We start from the raw sequence: 20,642 nt of genomic DNA on the forward strand, positions 1-20,642 counted from the left end.
ATTTCCAAAATGAACTTGAGAACGCCTATGTATGTATGTGACGCTAACATATTGCTCATTTACACTTAGATGTGAATAATGTTGGAGGGGGGGATCACGGAAAAGCTATTTGGACTTCGCAAGAGTCGGGGTCAAAAGTCAAGCCCTCTTTCGAGATGAAGATATATCAAGATTGGCAGTCCAGTTAGTTTGGCGATCGGAGATTTATGTGTGGTCGGCCACTTACAATGAAAAAGCTGACAACGACGTATTAAATAATGGCTTCGGAAACAATTCGAGTTTCATTATATTTTTATTATACAAAAGTAATTTGAATACCGGTAGGAATGAGAGTATCCCCATGTATAGTATACATACATATATTCTAGCAGCCTATCATCGTATTTTATGTGAGCTTGAGAAATAATCGTAGATCACTCCGCATACGGTTGATTGAAAGCTCTCCGTCACGTAACACTCTCTGGAATTGTAGGATTATAATTAACACGGGTAAAATCAAAGGATTAAACCCTCCAAGTCGGAGGGACTTGTATGCGATGCATAAATATAAAATTTACGATCGACCACAGGAGACAACTTATATTACAATATACTCAGGCTTTAATGGCTATATCGATAATATTTATTCTAGCCTGAAAACAACTTCATATAATAATGATCCATATAAATAGTGTATGTCTATAAACTTTCGTTCGATATTGCGCGCGTAATGATGTGATAAAATGAACTGAAATTGTTTTCAGTCAATGCGTAATGCAAAAACTTGTATATTGCATGGGGGAAGATATGCTTTTCGCCTCTGAAAAGGATATAATATATTTACATAGGTACGTAGTGCTATTTATTAAATGATTGATCTTATACGAAAATGTAATATGAACAATGGCAATGTATAAGCTTAATTTTAAAACATACATAATGAATCCGGACTGTATAATACCGGTATACAGTCCGGTATTATACAGTTTAATATAATATAGTTTTAATATAGTTTAATCGTTGCTGCCGTCCCTGAATGTGATATTTTCCACCTTGGGGAGCGTAGATTATCGGATGTTATTTTAACATATTTATCTGGTAACCTGCGCTCATCATTACTTTCTTAATTTGAATGTGATGAATGAGTGGAATCTTAATCTACTCTCTTCCATTTGGGCCTCGCTGTGATTTTATTTTTTATTCATATTTTGTTGATTATTTTACTTTTTCTTTCTCCTTTGTACATTTTATGTACTATTTTATTTGTATTATTATTTTCCTTTTGTTACTTTTTATTATTTTTTTTATTCTGCTTTCTAATTTTTCTGTTTTTTTTTACATGTATTATCTTTGTTAAATGTAGGCCATTGTGGTGCATTAGTTTCTTTCTGTAATGCCACAATGGTCCAAAACTATAAATAAATAAATAAATAAATAAATAAATAAATAAATAAATAAATAAATAAATAAATAAATAAATAAATAAATAAATAAATAAATAAATAAATAAATAAATAAATAAATAAATAAATAAATAAATAAATAAATAAATAAATAAATAAATAAATAAATAAATAAATAAATAAATAAATAAATAAATAAATAAATAAATAAATAAATAATATGAAATAAATAAATAATACTAAAATTAAAATATTATATGACCAGATAAATATTTACAGGAGGGGGCGGGGGGAGGCTGTGCTAAAAATAGTGGGCGCGGCGCACAAATTTTTAAATGAATGCAACAAGTTCAAGAATTTTTTAGTGAAATAACTCGAGTAAAAAAGAATGGACTGTTCAAAAGAAAGATTTAATTTGGATAGAAAACTATTAAAAGAATATGAAGATCTAGAATGTTCTCGATTATTCCAATAACCGCCGCATTAGATCAAAGTATAATAGTTTAAAAGCTAATAATATAATTAGTCAAAATTTATTTAACACGTTCGAGTCGGGGAACGTTGCGGGCGCGTTTTTTTTATTTTGCGTAGGAATCGGAGGACGCATATATGCGTCTTTCGAAATGTTTTGATGGGGGGAGGGGGGGGGGGCAATTTAATCTTTTGCTCTGGAAGCAATATTGTCTTCGCACGGTTCCGAGTATAGTAAACTTTATTTTTCTTTTTAATGAAAAAAAAAGAACAATAAACTTTATAAAAGACATTTACATACATCATTAATAACAAAGTTTATTGTAATAATCATTTCAAAAATTATATACATATTTAAATATGTATCTTCAAACAAAAAATATAACAGGACTGTAAACTTTTAATTAACTCATAATATATTTTTTTGAATTTACTGAATATATATTTTTTAGGATTAAAAGTGGGTACATACATATAATTGAAAATGGCAGAAGTCCACGTTTCTACATTTCAAGAAATATCTCACAAAACATTAAATATAATGTTTTGCGTTTAATAATATTGTGAGATACTGTTGGCCTGTAATACGTTTATTCAGCTTTTCCGAGATTCTGGACATATCGAATCAATGAAGTTATAACAATTTGTAAATTAAATCAAACTGAAATAGTGTTTTTGGAACTAAAGATTGGACATCTGCCACTTTAAAATATTACGGCTTATACATATATCGTTGAAATTTTTTTAATTGAGTTGATTGGTTGATTTGCATTGAAAGAATTTTTTTGCCAGTTAAATGTTGTTTTATTGAAAATATATATGATAAGCGTCTTTAAATTGAAACAAATTATATAAAATGATCAAGAATAAATATGAAATGCACGTACGCGTGCTGTTCAGTACGTAAGTAGATATGTATGTATATATGTATGTAGTATACGAATGTCCGGATCGGTTCACTTCAACCGGTCATCAATACGTCTTATAATATCAAAGTAATGAGGATGTTAATCTAACCGAAGCTTCAAAGCGGCACTCGCCAAAGGAGACCCTTTATTCGCAATCATAAATAAAATAAATATATACATATGCTGATATGCATATTTTTATTTATTTATTTATTTCTTACATATATACCAGGAAGGCCTTAGAGGTAAAACCCAATGCGCCTTCCTGGCCAATTTCAAATTACAATTACAATGCAGTATTTTTATAACAAGTCGTTGAATTACGAGACACTGAAAAACTCGCAAATTAACGAGACATCTACATATGAATTGTACATACATTTTACTGTACATTAATCATACTCAAGTAGTGGTGACATAGTAGGTAGGAAGGATTTTTAGCCAATTTTTAAACGGGAACCGTTTCAACAATGAAATCAGAGAAAATTGGCAAACTCTGATAGGAAACGATCGACCTGGAGTCACAAATATCCAAGTCTGACCAGCAGCAAAACAGATGTACTTAGAAAAATACTTTTTAATCGAGGTCAGCTGATGGGATCGAACCCGGCGCCTCTAGACGCTAAGCAGAAGCTTAAGCGCCTTGTCCATACAAACGTATTACACTTCTCCCTTCCTCAATTATGGCACTGGAGAAATTATTTTTTAATATGCTATGGATATCCACCATAGGCATGTTTCTGTGGTTTTATTTCTTTGATTAGTTATTTTTTTATAGGAGCTAGGAGCCGCCAAACATCTATAAAATCGCCTCTTTTTTACACCCACGAAAAGAGTCCAGTGTGCTTATTTAACGGTTGATTTTTAAAAAAACACGAGCACACAAACATAGAAAATATCTTTCTCATACCGAGGATGAACTTTTTTTTAAATTGGTCCAGTTTCAGAGGAGAAAACTGGAGAATACGAAACCTCGATTTTGTCGATTTATATATATATATATATATATATATATATATATATATATATATATATATATATATATATATATATATATATATATATATATATTTATATATATATATATATATATATATATATATATATATATATATATATATATATTGATATATATTGTCACAGTCACTCAATATATATATCGAAGAAAAGAACGGCTACAAAATTAAGGTTTCGGGTATACAGCCCTTTTAAGAGGGCTGTACATCCGAAACCTTAATTTTGTGTGTATGTATATATTGAGTGAATGCGACAATATATATCAATATATATATTGAGTGAATGCGACAGTTGCACTTCGACCAGATAAAACGTGTTTTAAATTGACAAAATCGAGGTTTCGTATTCTACCATTTTATCCTCCAAAACTGGACCAATTTTAAAAAAAAATTCATCATCGGTATGAGAAATTCATCATCGGTATAAAAATTCATCTATCGGCGTATTTTTTTTTAAATCGACCGTTAAATAAGCACGCTAGGCTCTTTTCGTGGGTGTAAAAAAGAGGCGATTTTATAGATGTTTGGCGGCTCCTAGCTCCTATAAAAAATAACTAATCAAAAAAATAAAACGATACATGCATCCCAATAGTGGGTATCCATAGCATATTAAAAAATAATTTCTCTAGTGTCATAATTCTGGAAGGGAGAAGTCTAATACGTTTGTATGGACAAGGCGCTGGTGTCCAGCCCTCTTAACGACCGAGCTATGCTGCTGGATATTAATATTAATAATCGTAAAAAATTTCAAAACGAGGCTGACTTTGATTCCGAACCACTCGGCGACAGGTTAGCACTTGCATTATGTAACACATTGAGATGAAACAACCGGAAGCGACGTAATATTACAAAAGAGGAATGCGATAAGACGATTAAATTTGATTCGTGGCGATTTTCGAGTTTGCCGGGTTCCGTGAGTGCGTGCTGTGAAACCGACTGTATGCATTTTCATCAATCCATCTAAAATGGCTCGAAAGAGAGAGAGAGAGAGAGCAGTCATTACGAATATTGCGCTGTGAAAAATCTTGATAAAGAAGAACGGCACCAAACAATGCGACAGGATTAATTTGAAAAAAGAGTAACAAATGTTCGTTGACCGCCAAATTCGTAATGACCGCGACTGTGAACAATCACAAAGTGCTGAAATAAAAATTCAATTTGGACCGTGCGCTTATTTAATTAAACATTCGGGCAATTTTCGTAATTAGCCAAAGATAAATCTGCGCTAACGGTACTCGCTTATTTATTTTTTCTTGTCGTCTGCTATCTTCGCGCGTAGGGAAAAAAGTCAGATATTTTTTTAGACTCCTTGCAATTCGACGTGGAAAATTCGTACGAATGCATCGAAAGAATGTGTCGTTTTTAATGTCTTTTTAAATCGTATTCTCAGCTAAATTTTCATTGTAATTTTAAACATAACTGCCACATTAAAATATCTTTATTTATAAACGGACATAAAGAATGAAAAGCTTTTATGTTATAAAACATAAAAAAGTGATTCACAGTTGAATTATAATATTGCATAAACCGGTAAATGGTAAATGACTTTTCCTGCTACCGGTATACCGGTGTTTACCGGTAAATAAAAAAGTATTTTTCGTGGACTAAAACTATATGTCGATACTATCCCTTTAAAACGTTAGCCTAGATTGAATTGTAAATAATTAAAAATGCCAAAGTTTCAAAACGATTTGAAGATTAGGAATTTTAGTTCAATCTTTTGCGAAACTAATAAGAGCCTTGTAAAAATTGAATAATGTCATATTAAAGTAAATTCGTGATAATAAATTTTATGTTTAAACAATCAAATTTATTCATTTAAAGCTCGGACCATTTGGAAATTTCAATCATAATTGAAACAACACATTTATTACGATTTGGTTGACGATGTTGCCAGTGACTTTATCAATTTGAAATTGTCATATTTAATACTGAAAATAAATAAATTCCAGGCAACGTAACCGACAATGCCCTTTGCATCGATTTTTATTTTTATTTTTATCTTAAATTTATACTAAGAAAACCTAACAGGTAACCCCAATGCGCCTTCCTGGCCAGAAACATTGTACATTTGATACAAATATTATTAATATTATACAAAGTACATAAATACAAATCAATTAATATCCACAGAGACATACATATATGGTCAAATTTGCAGCATTTTAAACAATTCAGTAAATACATATTAATTAACATCCACAGAGACATTTATTGGCAAATTTTTAATTTTGCAGCATTTTATTCAATTCAGCGAAATTTGAGATTGCTGAAAACTTGTCAATGTGTTGAATATTTTCAATGAAAATCAGATAAATTGGCAAACAAATTAGGAACGACCGACCTGGAGTCACAAATCCAAGGTCTGGCCAGCAGAAACCAGTGGGATTTGAACCCGTGACCAAAGCATTATATGCTAACCCTAGTCTATTCTGCTGGTTCTAATGTAATATGATGTAATTTTTTGCCTGTTTATGCAGTTTATTCGCGATAAAACAATTTCTGGTACTCATTGGTAATTTTTTTAATTTACCGGTATTTACCGATGGTGAAATTGTCGATTTACCGGTAAACCGGTATACCGGTATACAATCCTCAGAAAGCAAAGGTGGTAACCAGAGATCGTCAGACAAGTTGTTTTTGCTCACAAAAAATGGTTCACTATCGTCAACTTTTTTGTTTGCTCTCTTGCTTTGTATGACAAAAGTAATTGTGAAAAGTGAACCATTTTTGTGGGCAAAAGAAACTCTTGTCAGCCGATCTCTGGCAATAACTGTATACAACTTAATTGTTCAGAACAATGTTTAAAAATTGCAACAAATGTCAATTATGTATATGTAAGTTCCGTTTTATTATATTTTCTATTAACATTATGCCTGTTGACATTTCAATGGGTATCTTTAGAAAGGAATTGATATGTCAATTAAATTTAAAACTTACATATCTAGTGGAGCATGTGTATTTAAATTTTATCTTTGAGCTTTAAGTGCGGGGTGTGTTCTAAATGTACTGTATGTATTTATATTAAATTTATTTAACTTATTATATACCGGTAGAATTTCATTAAGATTTTATTGGCAATAAAATATTAATGAAATTCTGAATATTGGATTTGAAATGATCAATTAATACCCATTGCCGTTATGGCATTCCATCTATTCCAAAACATCTGAAAACCAATTATTATAAAACAATAATCTTCTAGGCTATTCAAACACAAGATATAATAACACCGGCGAAACTAACCTATTATTTAAACATTGATATGACAATTGTAATGGTTTTGTTAATAAGCAGGTACGAGTTTCATTAAATAAATCATTTTATTACAAAATCAAATTGGAAACGTATGAAAGAAAAAATGAGATAATAATATGTATGTGGAGGAATTTCCTGTTTTCTTTTGTTCCAGTTTGTAACATTAATTAATTTACGTTTACGTATTAATTTCGTATAAAAATCGTATGCAAAAGCGTCCAATAAAAGTGTCACATTAACATGCAATCGATACGATACTTAAATTGACAGCTATATAAAGCGGAATAAAAAAGTAGTTCATGTGTCACAAATGTATTTGTGTATGTAATATGTAAAAGTTAATTTCTCGATTGATCTTTTGGGGATATTTACAGTTACTTGAAACGTGCATTCTGAAAACGAATCGAGCGAAACGAACGGTTATCCAGTGGAGAATAAATATGCATAATATTATTCGGCAGTTGACACAGTGGAGATCTTGTTCAAACGATAAGACAAAGCATACCCGAGATCTGAGAAAGTGTTATAATATGCGTTATTGTATGTACTAGACCGACCAGTTTCATATTTTACTGCTATGTATACATTGCAGATTTGCACCAGACGACACACTTTGGATCGTTTATGAATCTGTCCATAATTTATAATATATATGTAAATAGGTTAGCATCGTCATAGGCCTACTATCATCACAAGTTTTAAGCTAAAAGCTTATTTCATCGCGTTCCACAGCTGCCAATCTATGCTAGTGCATCTACATACATACATATACAAGTGTAATTTATTTCATTAGTCACGTCATTAGATTCGTTTGCCAAATGTGTGAATATTTTTATATTCTTCCATATCTACTCGAGTACAGATCTTTTAATTCACGAAGTCGTATCAATTAAAAGCTTGTATACGTATTGGAAACAAATGTGTGTAAATTGAATACCAACAGAAGCATCGTTTAGCCAGCAGTAAATATTGTTTAGTTTTATTTCATGGTACACATGTGGGCATAAATTATATATATTTTAATAGCTACTGATCTACTGATCATTTTCTATTTTACAATTTAATTCAATTTGGTTAGTAATCATAGTATTATATTATTCTAATGTTAATCTACAGCATAATAGGAAAAAGAGCGCAAAAACCTATTTACAATCCTTATAAATGCTCATAGTACATCTAATACATAATATTAATTAAAGACTCTCTAAATTCGATGACCTAAAGCAGATTGTGTTTAGTTAATCTGTGTTTATACCTGAAGGGTATAGACATTTTGTTGTAATCACCGAGACTCTTCACAAGTGTGTTAGTATGGTTATTAGTGATTCTGTCATAGAATCTACTGGTTAGTTTGTTAGTAATGTCTGTAACAAACGGAATATTACATATGGCATGCAGTTTTTTCAAGTTAGTATATATGGGTGTATTATAAATTATTTTTAGGGATTTATTTTGTATTACTTGGAGCTTGGAATGGTTAGTATTCGAGGCGTTATTCCATACAGGTGAAGCATAGGCTTAGTAATGGTAATATGAGCGCGCGATGTAATTTTATTTTATTTTAAGTTGATAAAGAACTATGGCGATTAGATATTGGATATATTGAGGATATACCCCGCATCGCCTAATAAGGTATTTAAATCAAAAGTTTTCTTTGCCGAACGTGCGGTATATGTATGTATGTATGTGTGAATTTGAAAACCAAGCCTACTTCCCAAAGCGATTCATATCATTGACCTTTCCTCTTCCTGTCTCCGTTTATAGACAGGCATGGGTTTGAAATTAACAGTGTCCCGAGGACAATTACGGTCGAATAATGCGACACACGTGGACACGAAGTCGGCCGATGTCTCTCTGGATGTATGAATGGGAACGAGGCGCAAGAAATCATAAGTGCGGACGTTTCCGTTACAGTACAAAGCCGGTGTTAAATTTATTGGCTACGAAGATGTTGGGTATGGGCGCCAATGCGGTTTCAGACCTAGAAAAATAAGGGAACAAACGCTTTGCCACACAATAGGCAAAGCTGCCGCCACGATATTCGCATATTCCAGAGGAGAGCGGCGAGGTCGATATGGTCGCACTATGTACATCCTAGTATTTACTATTGCTATTATTATTGCTGAGCCAGGGTAACGGTCGGTTTTTTTTAAATGATCCTGCTCAAAATCAAGCGTAGGTGCGAGGATTCGCCCGTGTAAAGTGTGGACCGTTAGTTGTTGAGTATGCGTCGTCAATAGTTGAGTGAATGTAAATAAGATTCAAAACATGTGAGCTATTCAAAAAAAAAATTGTACAAGTGGAACACTGAAATATGTACATTGGAATTATTGCTAAAAATCAAAGGTGTATTGGATTTGAGAGTGTAAAACTCTCTGACATCGTCTGTACATATGCATACATATATTACATAAAAGGCAACTCACTTTTATTGAATATTTTATAGAGGAAAATATGAAGAAATATACAGGCAATTTATTTTATTATGTAAATGTTGATTCATCGGGAAATTCCTAGCTTCTTAGTCAGTAATCGGTTTCCTTTAAATGGGTTTGTTGTTTCCTATTAATTAATAGAGAAATGGCGTTTGTCTACAAGTTGAATGAAATGATGACTAATAGGCAATCTATATTTAAAAACGAATGTCTGTTTGTCTGTCTGTCTCGTATAGGCTCCTAAACCACTAAACCGATTACGATGAAACTTTCAGGATTTGTTGTATGCATGTCCGGGAAGCTTACTGTAAAAAATATCGCCCTAATATGGGAACGGAAACGGGAAAAACGGAAATGAATGGAATTGCAACGCAATAATTTCAAATTAGAGACCTGCGTTGTTAGGGTAAAATAAATACAATTGAATATTTTCAAATGTGTTCGCTGCCTGCATTTTTCCAACAAATGGGAACGGGAACGAGAACGAGAACGGGAACGGGAACGGAAACGAAACGGTAACGGCAATTTGTATTCTGACCTTTTAAATTATTTCTATTCTCTTGATATTTTATGTTTATAATATTTATAGTAATTTTAAATAGTTTAAAATTTTTGAACAAAATCTGACAACAGGAAGTAGAACTTTTGTCTTGTGTAAGTTTCCCTAGTTTCGATACGCAAATCATTCAATTTGTATCGAAAATGCTCTTATCACCGGTATGTACATATGTTTCACTATCGAATTTTATTTTATATACTACTTACATTCCTCAAATACATAGATAAAGTCGTGGGTTGGTAAAAATTCGCATTTTTTTTAATGGAATGATTTAAAATACGCAGTGAAAATTGAAATTTGATGATTTGAATTGTGATGTATGTACTTTGTTGACGACCCACGAGAACATTTCTAGCTTCCTGGTGGTCTGGTCTGTTCTCGTATCTGTGAATTGTTTGTGAATGTTCGTAACTGTGCAACAAGTTTGAAAAACCCTGAAAATAGACATTGCGGCCAGACAACTTCTCGTGGAAACTCTGCATTCTTGCAATTTTAGAGCTCTTATCTGCTCAGATACGTCCGATAGCGCTTGTACAGGTGTATACGCAAACTAGGTGGAATCCGAAAGCTCATTAGCATTTAATTTCAATATGAATATGGAACCGATCATAGCAGGTTTCGAAACATTGATTTTAATCGAAACTTGATTCACAAAATAAACACATTTCTTCCATCTATCTATCGCTTTCCTGTGTCAAGTCCAAGATTTGCTCAAAATTGATTTCAAAAAGCTTTTTTGCTGCTATTTTAATATTCTGGCAAAGCAGCATGTACTCAAGTAATTGCACTGTTCGACAAATGACGACTTTTTTTTTGGTTCAGAGACGAGATATGACGTTTCTTATAGATCTATGCCCAGTCAACACGAATCTGGTAATAAAAGATGTTGATTGGCTCGAGATTCGGAGATATATGTGTTTTTTAAATTGCACGATTTTTCTACATATATATTGGTATTGTTCGGCCGATGTCTCAAAATCTATCAATTTCCTGTTCAAAATGAATATTGAAATCTATAGTCGGGTATTTTATCTTTCATTTGTAGTACTTTTTAGCTTTAAATTATCTTTAAGTAATCGTCCAGTTCAAATCAAAAGTCAAAAGTACGTATTTTCACTTGGGATTTTTTCCCACTGTTAATACTATTTTATATTGAGTTTTATCTATTGAAACATGTTTATTGAGATATTGTTCTGGCTACATTATTTTTTGTTTTCGTTTAAAAAGGGTTAATTGGAAGTGTGCTGAATTTTAAATCGGTAAAATTACGTACAAATTTAAAATCCACATTTGTCTCTATGGATTAATTCTGTAATTATTTCATTAATTAATTGTTATTTCGTGTTCATCAGCTTCTGGAAATACAGCGATTTATGCAATAATAAAATGCTGCATTGTTTGTAATGAAATGTCCAGGAAGGCGTATTGAGGTCTTTCTGTCAAGCCTTCCTAGGTATATATGTATGTAAAAATAAAATAAAATTATGTCTTGGAAGTTTGTATTGATTCATTTGCGCTTGTGAAATCAACACAATTTCGCTTTAAGATACTCGCATCTAAGTTATTGGTCTTTGAAATTAATAACGAGTATTCTGACAGATGTGTTGCCTTGATATCTGATGTTAAAACAGAATGATATCATCGTTCAAAGGATAATTAATATGAATAATGGTAACAATTGACACCAATGGCGGACAGCGAGCTCTCGGGCCGGCTTATTCTTGTAGAGTCGCGTGTTTCAAAGGGATTGAATTCAAGAGAGTGGCGATGCGTGGGCGTAGATAAATGGTTGATGTTATTGAGTTGTCACTGGACTCTTATGAGGTAGAGAGGTGCTGTGTCGTTGTCTCTGTGCCATACTGTATTGCCCTCTAAACCCTACGGGGTTTTGCATATTCGCTTTCCCACCGAAAGTGCACACAATGCAGCTAGCACTTCCGTCATCGAGCCTTATAAATGGCCCGACGATGATTAGAAGAGCCATGATCTGAAATATATAGAGGTATAACTTTGTTTATTATAATATCTGTAAAATGTTTATTTGTGCACATATGTACATACATACATATAAGAGTATGTATCTAATGTTATATGTATTCTTGATTTAAGATCTATCATCATACATACGGTGTCAACATTTTCCAAGCAGTTAGTTAGGAAGCTTATGTTTTTTGATTTGATTTTTAAATGCTTTTTGTTATTACTAAATTCACAATACATCTATTTTAATAGCTACTGATCTACTGATTATTTTCTATTTTACAATTTTATTTTAATTTTGTTAGTTATCATAGTATTATATTTTTCTAATGTTAATGTACAACTTAATAGGAAAAAGAGCTCAAAAACCTATTTACAATTCTTTTAAATGCTCATAATACATCAAATACATAATATTAATTAAAGACTCTCTAAAGTTGACGATCTAAAGCAGATTGTGTTTAGGTAATCTGTGTTTATACCTGAAGGGTATAGACATTTTGTTGTAATCACCGAGAATCTTCACAAGTGTGTTAGTATGGTTATTAGTGATTTTGTCATAGAATCTACTGGTTAGTTTGTTAGTAATGTCTGTAACAAACGGAATATTATTTATGGCATGCAGTTTTTTCAAGTAACTATATATGGGTGTATTATAAATTATTTTTAGAGATTTATTTTGTATTATTTGGAGCTTGGAAAGGTTAGTATTCGAGGCGTTATTTCATACAGGTGAAGTATAGGAAGCTTATGTATGTACATATGCATGTATGTGCGTACATATGTATTTGTATTTCAAGTCGAAAAAACATAATTAATGCATTTTCAAAGAAATGTTTCTTAGTAAATTAATAAAATGAACAACCTTAGAATAGGTTATTTTGTTTGATTATATCTTTTTCTGTTTATAATGCCGGTAAAATACTAAAATATAGAGCTTTCAAAAAATTTTCTACATTTCCTTGAACAACACTGAAACGCAAGCCGTTTTCCAAAAGCAATCTACGGTCTGTTAGAGCAGTGTTCCGCAATCGGTGGTTCGTAGATACCTTGGGGTACGTAGGTTTTGGCTTGGGGGTCCGCGAGTTGCCACGTCTAATTAAAATATACAAACAGAGATGAAAGAAGATTTTTTTAAGAGACAAGAAATCAACTTTTTGAGAATGTTGATTGGTTAGCAAATCTCGGTGATATATGTATAAGTATATTCCTTTTTGAATCATCTCAATCTTTCTCTACAGCGTTTACGAAGTTACGTATTTTTAATGAATGATAAAATTACTGCTTTTAAGAATAAAAAAATGATTTGGTCTGAAAGGATTAATAACGGCATTTACGAAATATTTGGGATAAATGGATAAAAAGAAATGATAAAAATTTTATTTTTGGTAAAATGAAGACAGAATAATTAATAAAAACACATTTAGATTAAAAAAACTCACGACTTTAATTTAGTTCTCGTCAACGTATTAAGGCGGAACTGGTTTTTCTGTAATGGCAATAATCAAAACAAATAAAATAAATTAACTTCAGAATGTTTTCGAAGCATATGTATATGTACACATGTATGTACATATGTATGCGCTTGGTCATTTTGAATTCATTGATACCTAGGATAAATATAATAATGAAAAATATAATATTATAGAACTAAAACCACACTGACTTTTTGATATTGATTAATTATTATATTATAAAGAAATGTTGTTAATTTAAATATTTCAATTGTTTTTTTATATAAATATTTTATAATTTTATTACAATATTTAGTAAAAATAAATATTTACGTACGCATTATTTTATCTCAAAAAGGTATGTCTGTGTATTTTATATTTCAAATATTAATGAATCAGTTGATGTATTGAAGAAGTAAATTTAAAAAAGAATGTTCATTGATATGTACCTATGTTTGCTTAACTTGAAGAATATGATATGAATGTTATAAATATATATGTAGGCTTGAAATATCAATGCCAATTTTTAACACTTCCATTGATCCTATGGTTTGGACCTACATAGTACTTTTTGATGTTTCTACGTGATTCAGTTCTTCGTTATAAACAAATGAAATGTTTCTTGGTACTTACATCGTAATATTATTCATAGATTGTTCTGGAAAATATGCGAAACTCTATAGGTCAACGTGAACTGTTCAGATGCTCTTCTGACCCACAAAGTAAGACTGGATATGATGCAGAGTCCAAAATTAACAAAGTCGATAAGAAATCTACACGGAATGAATTGGCGATCTCGGTGCGATTGTGACGACTATCAAGACAGCAAAAAGAAGACAAAAGCGGTTACTCGATGGCCAATTTGGTAAAACAACGGTTAAGTGTCTGCAAAGCGGGATCAACTCCCCCATTACATGAGACACATTTCACAGAGAGATGTTATCGCTCAAATTGTACCCGAAACCGTGTGGGTATTGTATGTTGAATTGTGATATTTTCCAAAGAAAAATTTCACTGAAATTAATTTTGAAAGTATCATGTATTTGCTGGAATGTATTAATATATGGTAAATTAACTAAATAAGAGTGTGCGAAATCGATTGAATTTACGATACATTGTAGTGATGCTTTACACATCATTTGGCGCTGCTGTTATTGAGTAAATGACTGTCTATTATTCTACTTAATTGTAATGGTAATAAATTGCTAATGAGTAAAAAAATAATAACTAGTATCGAAGGTATTGAATACGTGTGTGTGTGTGTGTGTGTGTGTGTGTTTGTATTTGGAAACAGTTATGCGACGTGTGTGATCCGATGATGTTTGGATTGAGTTGAAAAGCGAAGTGAATTCGAAAAAACGTGTATTTTTATATAATTATAAGAGGAATTGTTGTTGAGTAGTAATAAAAAACCCAAAGCCATAGAAATAATCGAATTAAATAGCCGTAACTAAGTATATATGTATGTTCATAACTACCGTTAAAAATAATATGACATTTATTTTCGTGGAAAGTGTATAGTAACGAGCTTTATATATATATGTATATGTGAAGCAAAACAAAAAATCAAACATAATTATAATGTAAAGATGCATATGTATCTATAAAATATAAAATAGTAATTATTTTAATAAATAATTACAATTTTATAATAAACCAACTTCACAGGGCTGTGGAGTCGGTTTAAAATTTACTGACTCCAACTTGAAATATTTGTAAGATATACTTTTCTTGTCAAAGTTTAAAATTGTTGGTAGAAAGAATTAAAAAAAAATTAAAGAATGAAAAAAATCACTAAAAATTGGTATGTGACCCAATTTATTGAATTATTGGTAATGAAATAGGTATAAATAAAAAGTAAATATATTCACAATGTATGTGTATGAATTTTTTACACAAACAAATCAATTTAATAAAAAAAAGTTTGAGACGGAGGAAACGATTGGTTTGGCCACAACACATCAAAATACGTGGAATTCAACGATTTTATTTATTTAAATTCATGATTTTTATATAGAAATTATTCAATTTCAATTTATTAATGGATTTATTTCAATAAAATTGGAAACTTCAGTTGATACATAACGTAATACTTTGAATAAAAAAAAAATTATAAAAAGGAGTCGGAGTCGTTTGTTTTTTACGACTCCGACTCCGCTTGAAATGCTCCGACTCCACAGCCCTGATAAATATAGATAAATATTATATCAAATTTATTTTTACTTTTCGCTTAGTAATTTCGAACAATTTAATGTAATGCTTCCAGAAGTTTCTAAATTTACTGTTGAATATTAAAATTCTGTTTAACAGGATATTTGATCCAATATGAAAACTTATTTTTTAGTTATTTATAATTTTTCTTTAAGAAATGTTCTAAATACTTTTGCTAAAATGACCGAAACCAAATGATCAACGCTTTCTGATAATTTTTAATATGAATAATTACATAAATTCATCATTTTAATTTATATAATTTCTTTATAATCAAAAATAATCCCTTATATTATTAATATTATAAACAATTTATACCTAAAACTACTGTACCAAATCCTCATTGATCTTCTTCCATTGCGATTTATTTTATAGATATATATTTAATTGGACCAAAGTATTCTTGTCTGGATTAATCGGAAGACGGTTCATTCTCAATACTTATTTTTCTATGTATGCACTATTTGTCTAGTTATGTACATACATGTTCCAATATTTTTAAGTATACGTTTATTGTTTCATTTTATTACTATCCGATATTAATATTTTTTGATTTTTAAAAGCTTTTTATTATTAGTAAATTATTTTCACATCACATATTATACATATGTATTTTAATAGCCCAGATCTACTGATTATTTTCTCTTTTCCAATTTTTTCGTTAGTAATTATAGTATTACATTATATTAATTTAATGTTAATGTACAACAAAAAATAGCTCAAAAACCTATGTATAATACAAATCTTATGAATGCTCATAATACATTTTATCCATAATATTAACTAAAGACTCTCTAAATCTTGTGTTTAGGTAATCTGTGTTTATACCTGAAGGTATAAACACAGATTACCTAAACTATATAGGTATAACAATATTTTTTATAAAAGAATATTCATATGTATAATATTTTATGTATCTTAATAAAAAAAGATAAAATAAAAATGAATGTTTGTACAAATCTACAAATTTAAACTTAGGACCACCACATTTCATTTTTTTTTTGGTTTTTAAATGCTTTTTATTATTACGAAGTTATGTTCACAATACATCTTATATTTATTTTAATAGCTACTGATCTACTGATCATTTTCTATTTTAAAATTTAATTTAATTTGGTCAGTAATCATAGTATTATATTATTCTAATGTTGATCTACAGCATAATAGGAAAAAGAGCTCAGAAACCTATTTACAATCCTTATAAATGTTCATAATACATCTAATACATAATATTAATTATAGACTGTCTAAAGTCGATGACCTAAAGCAGATTGTGTTTAGGTAATCTGTGTTTATACCTGAAGGGTATAGACATTTTGTTGTAATCACCGAGACTCTTGACAAGTGTGTTAGTATGGTTATTAGTGATTCTGTCATAGAATCTACTGGTTAGTTTGTTAGTAATGTCTGTAACAAACGGAATATTATATATGGCATGCAGTTTTTTCAAGTTAGTATATATGGGTGTATTATAAATTATTTTTAGGGAGACATTTCATATATGTATGTATGTTTTTATAATACAATCTTATGGTATTCAGAATTATATTGTAGACGGGTTTTCGAAGGGCTTGTTCTCCCATACGAAAACGCTCAGGCAATTCAGTTAGTGTTTTATAAATAGAATATGCTATTGAGATTGAATGGTAGTATCAAGCAAGTCCAAGAAACGAAACCAACCAGAAAGTGAGCACATTAGCACGGAGGGACCACTTGTTGTACATCAGTGATAATTTAAATAGAATAGCCGTTATTTGAGAGTATGTATCGCATTATTACCCCATTGTCTGGTTGCGCAATCGTCAAAACAATTCGTATGCACCGCATAAATTAGGCATTCATGATTCGCGATCTGCTCCAGTTTTTATCGTGACCCTGCCTGATCTCCGGCTAGGGGCAGTCGGATTTGTAGGTAAGCAGCGGTAATCGTCTGATGCTGTATCTCTCTTTTTTCCTTGTTTTTCTCGTCCATTGTTTCCGCGGCAATTAATTATTCATGGGATCCCCGAAATGCGACTGTGGGAAGAGTGCGCGACGCCAAAACGCGAAAATGACCCCTTTGTTTCACCTGTAATGTGACAGGTGCTGAACATTTTATATAATAAAAACCCAATAATGATTTTTGCCGCGTAAGAAAACTGTCAGCATTGCTGTGGACCCTTTCCAAATTGATGCGATGAAATTTGTCGACGCACTTGCGGGTTTAAATTGCAGGTGAACGTCCGAATTATGATGCAGGATAAAGGTTGACGATCTGCTCTTTTAACAGTGCTCAACTTGGTGAGGTATTTAATGAGACGAAAAATTTCATTTGTGTGTTCGTTTCAACGAGGAAACACCTGTCATGATTATGAACATTCCCGTTGACTATTGTATTTAAAGAGCGCCAAATTTACAAAATTCTTTAAAATATCCATCCCGTACGATACACAATCGAAATTTGAACACTTTAACATATTATATTTGTCTGAGAGTCCATTCAACGATAATTTATTACAATTCCATTTTTATATAAAAAGCATCAAGTAAAATACTATACATACATACATATATCCCTGTTGAAGTTTAAAAATTTATACTTATTATTTTTATTTTTTAACCTTTGAAGGACGGAGCGTCGAGATCGAACGAGTGTCCCGAACCGGGGTCGAGTAAAACTCCAGTATTTTCTAATCAAAATACAGCTTTTCTCAATACAAATGGGTTCAATATACATATATCTTATTAATCATTTTATACATCAACATAAAAAAGTTTTAGTCCTATAGCATGTTTTTAACTATTTTTGTATTAAAAAATAACGACAAGCATCGACATGTAAACGCACATAGGTCAGGCCAACAGGCGACTGCATGACTCAATAGCCACGCGCCAAAAGCGAAGAAAATAATAGCTTACGAAAATATAGCTGTCTCTTTCTCACGCATTGATTCATCGATCAACAAGAATATGCAAGCAAATAGTCAAAAACATGACATCGCTACCGCCTTTAAATCATACTTTCGAACGTAGAAATGTATAAATTTATTATTTTACGATGTACCCCTTTTCTAAATCATACAAAATCTATTAAAATAAATTTCTTGTAGTTCATTCTAGGAATACAAGAAATATACATAGGTGTATAGCTTTGAAAACCACATACATATGTAGTTATTACTAGAGGTAGGATAGCCAAGGTGCCGCTCATTGTTCCATTGTTGTAAATCCTTTGTAAAAAAGGTTCGGCAAACCTTTAACAATGCATTTACAACATTTGAACAATACGCGGCACCTTCTGGATCCGGGCTTTAGTTATTACGAAAAACGTAAAAATTGGGGCACTTGCATACCCCACTTCGGTGAGGGAGGATTAATATGTATCCTATTAAATTTGAATTTTGAGACATGTCAACAGTTGATTTACTTTCTATTAATAAAAGTATAATTTTCTAAAATTTGAATGGTCAAGTACGAAATTTTGTCATCGTATGAGATATTATCTGTATTTATTTGGCCAGTTACAGCTTGCTCTGGCCAGTAACTGCTTGATTTATTGGTTAAATATTTGTCAGAACAAAATGCAATCTACTGACCGTTCATTACTATTTCTTTAAAGCGGATTCTTATTACTGAAATTCTGAAAAAGTTGCAATTAAATCATTTATATAAAAAAAGACAATCAATTTTTATAATTCGGAAGTTTAAAAAAAATTAAAACCAAACCAAAGAGTTTTTTTTATATATGCAATTGTTCATCAGTATAAATAATTCATAAGGAATTATAAAACGATTTACTAACCAGATACAAAAAGTGGATAAATACGATGTGTTGATTGGATCGATTGAGAGCGAGAGTAACCGTTAAAATGGCAGGATGTGAATAGTATTAAATGAAGTGGTTTCCGAAGTAAACACTCACATAACGTTAAATATAATTGCATTTTAAATGAACACAAAAATATTGGATGCGGTAAAAAATTGGCACAATAAACTTGACAGTGATATATGTACTAGCATATAACTGACTTATAAAAGGCACAATATACGTGGCTTTGAAGATCTAATCATGTTTAATGAGACGTCTCAGTGACCCGGAGAGAGTCTATTAAAGTTCCGAATAAACGTGCAGCTTACGGAATCGATTGGGTCTTTAAAAACTCAACAACGGAATAACTCTCTGAGAAAGTTCAATGGTGAAATATCAATGAAACGAACAGGTTAATTACAGACGAACGGTAAAATGCTTACAGATACATACATAGAATGGAAAATCGTAAATTTTCGAAAGCGCAAAGGTTTTGGTACCTACAAATAAATAACCGGAGGATCGATCGTAAACTCGGCAAACGATCCAATCGTTCTCTATTTCGATGTTTTTACGATAAATATATTCCCTTTAGGGACATTCACATGTTGACACAGACTAATACCTATGTACATACTTCATATGTGCATAGATTTTGACTTTTTTTTAAATAACTAATAGGTGTGCCTTCGATGCTAAGAATTATAAATATATTTTTGTAGTTTATTTATGTATTTACATATATGGTCAAAAATAATTGACCATTTTACACAAAGAAAATAAAAAATACAATACAATACAAGTAAAGTTAGTGATAAAAATTTAGAAAAATATAAATAAAGACAAAATAAAAGAAACTACAACATGTTAAAAAAATATTTGGATAAATCGCATTTTAGCTTACATCTGGTATTATGGAATGTAATGCAGCTAATATTTTAATGGATTATATTTGAGATTCTTTACCGGAATATGCTTAAGATATATTGTGAATACAATTGGGTGTCATAGAAACGAATCGAATCGAATCTTCATAGAAAATGACTTGTTTTCGACTTCCAACCAACTATAGTTACAAACTTACAAAGTCTCTTTCGAAATTATATATTAGATGTATTATATATTATACCAGAATCCGGTGGCTCCCCTGGCGCCCCCGGCATCCCCATGGAAATTTTGAT

At 31.0% G+C, this 20,642-nt stretch overlaps 1 protein-coding gene across 1 annotated transcript in view; it reads right to left on the reverse strand.

Moving 5' to 3' along the window:
• Positions 1 to 1,316: 1,316 nt before the first annotated feature.
• Atg16 (Autophagy-related 16) overlaps positions 1,317 to 20,642 on the reverse strand; it is a 257,472-nt gene continuing 238,146 nt past the window's right edge. Inside the window, exon 14 of the mRNA XM_077428922.1 lies at positions 1,317 to 1,391. The gene's annotated coding sequence lies outside the window, so the exon portion shown is untranslated. The remainder of the gene's footprint in view (positions 1,392 to 20,642) is intronic.

Source organism: Arctopsyche grandis, chromosome 4 (genome assembly GCF_051622035.1).
Source record: "Arctopsyche grandis isolate Sample6627 chromosome 4, ASM5162203v2, whole genome shotgun sequence".
NCBI classification, from domain to species: Eukaryota; Metazoa; Arthropoda; class Insecta; order Trichoptera; family Hydropsychidae; genus Arctopsyche; species Arctopsyche grandis.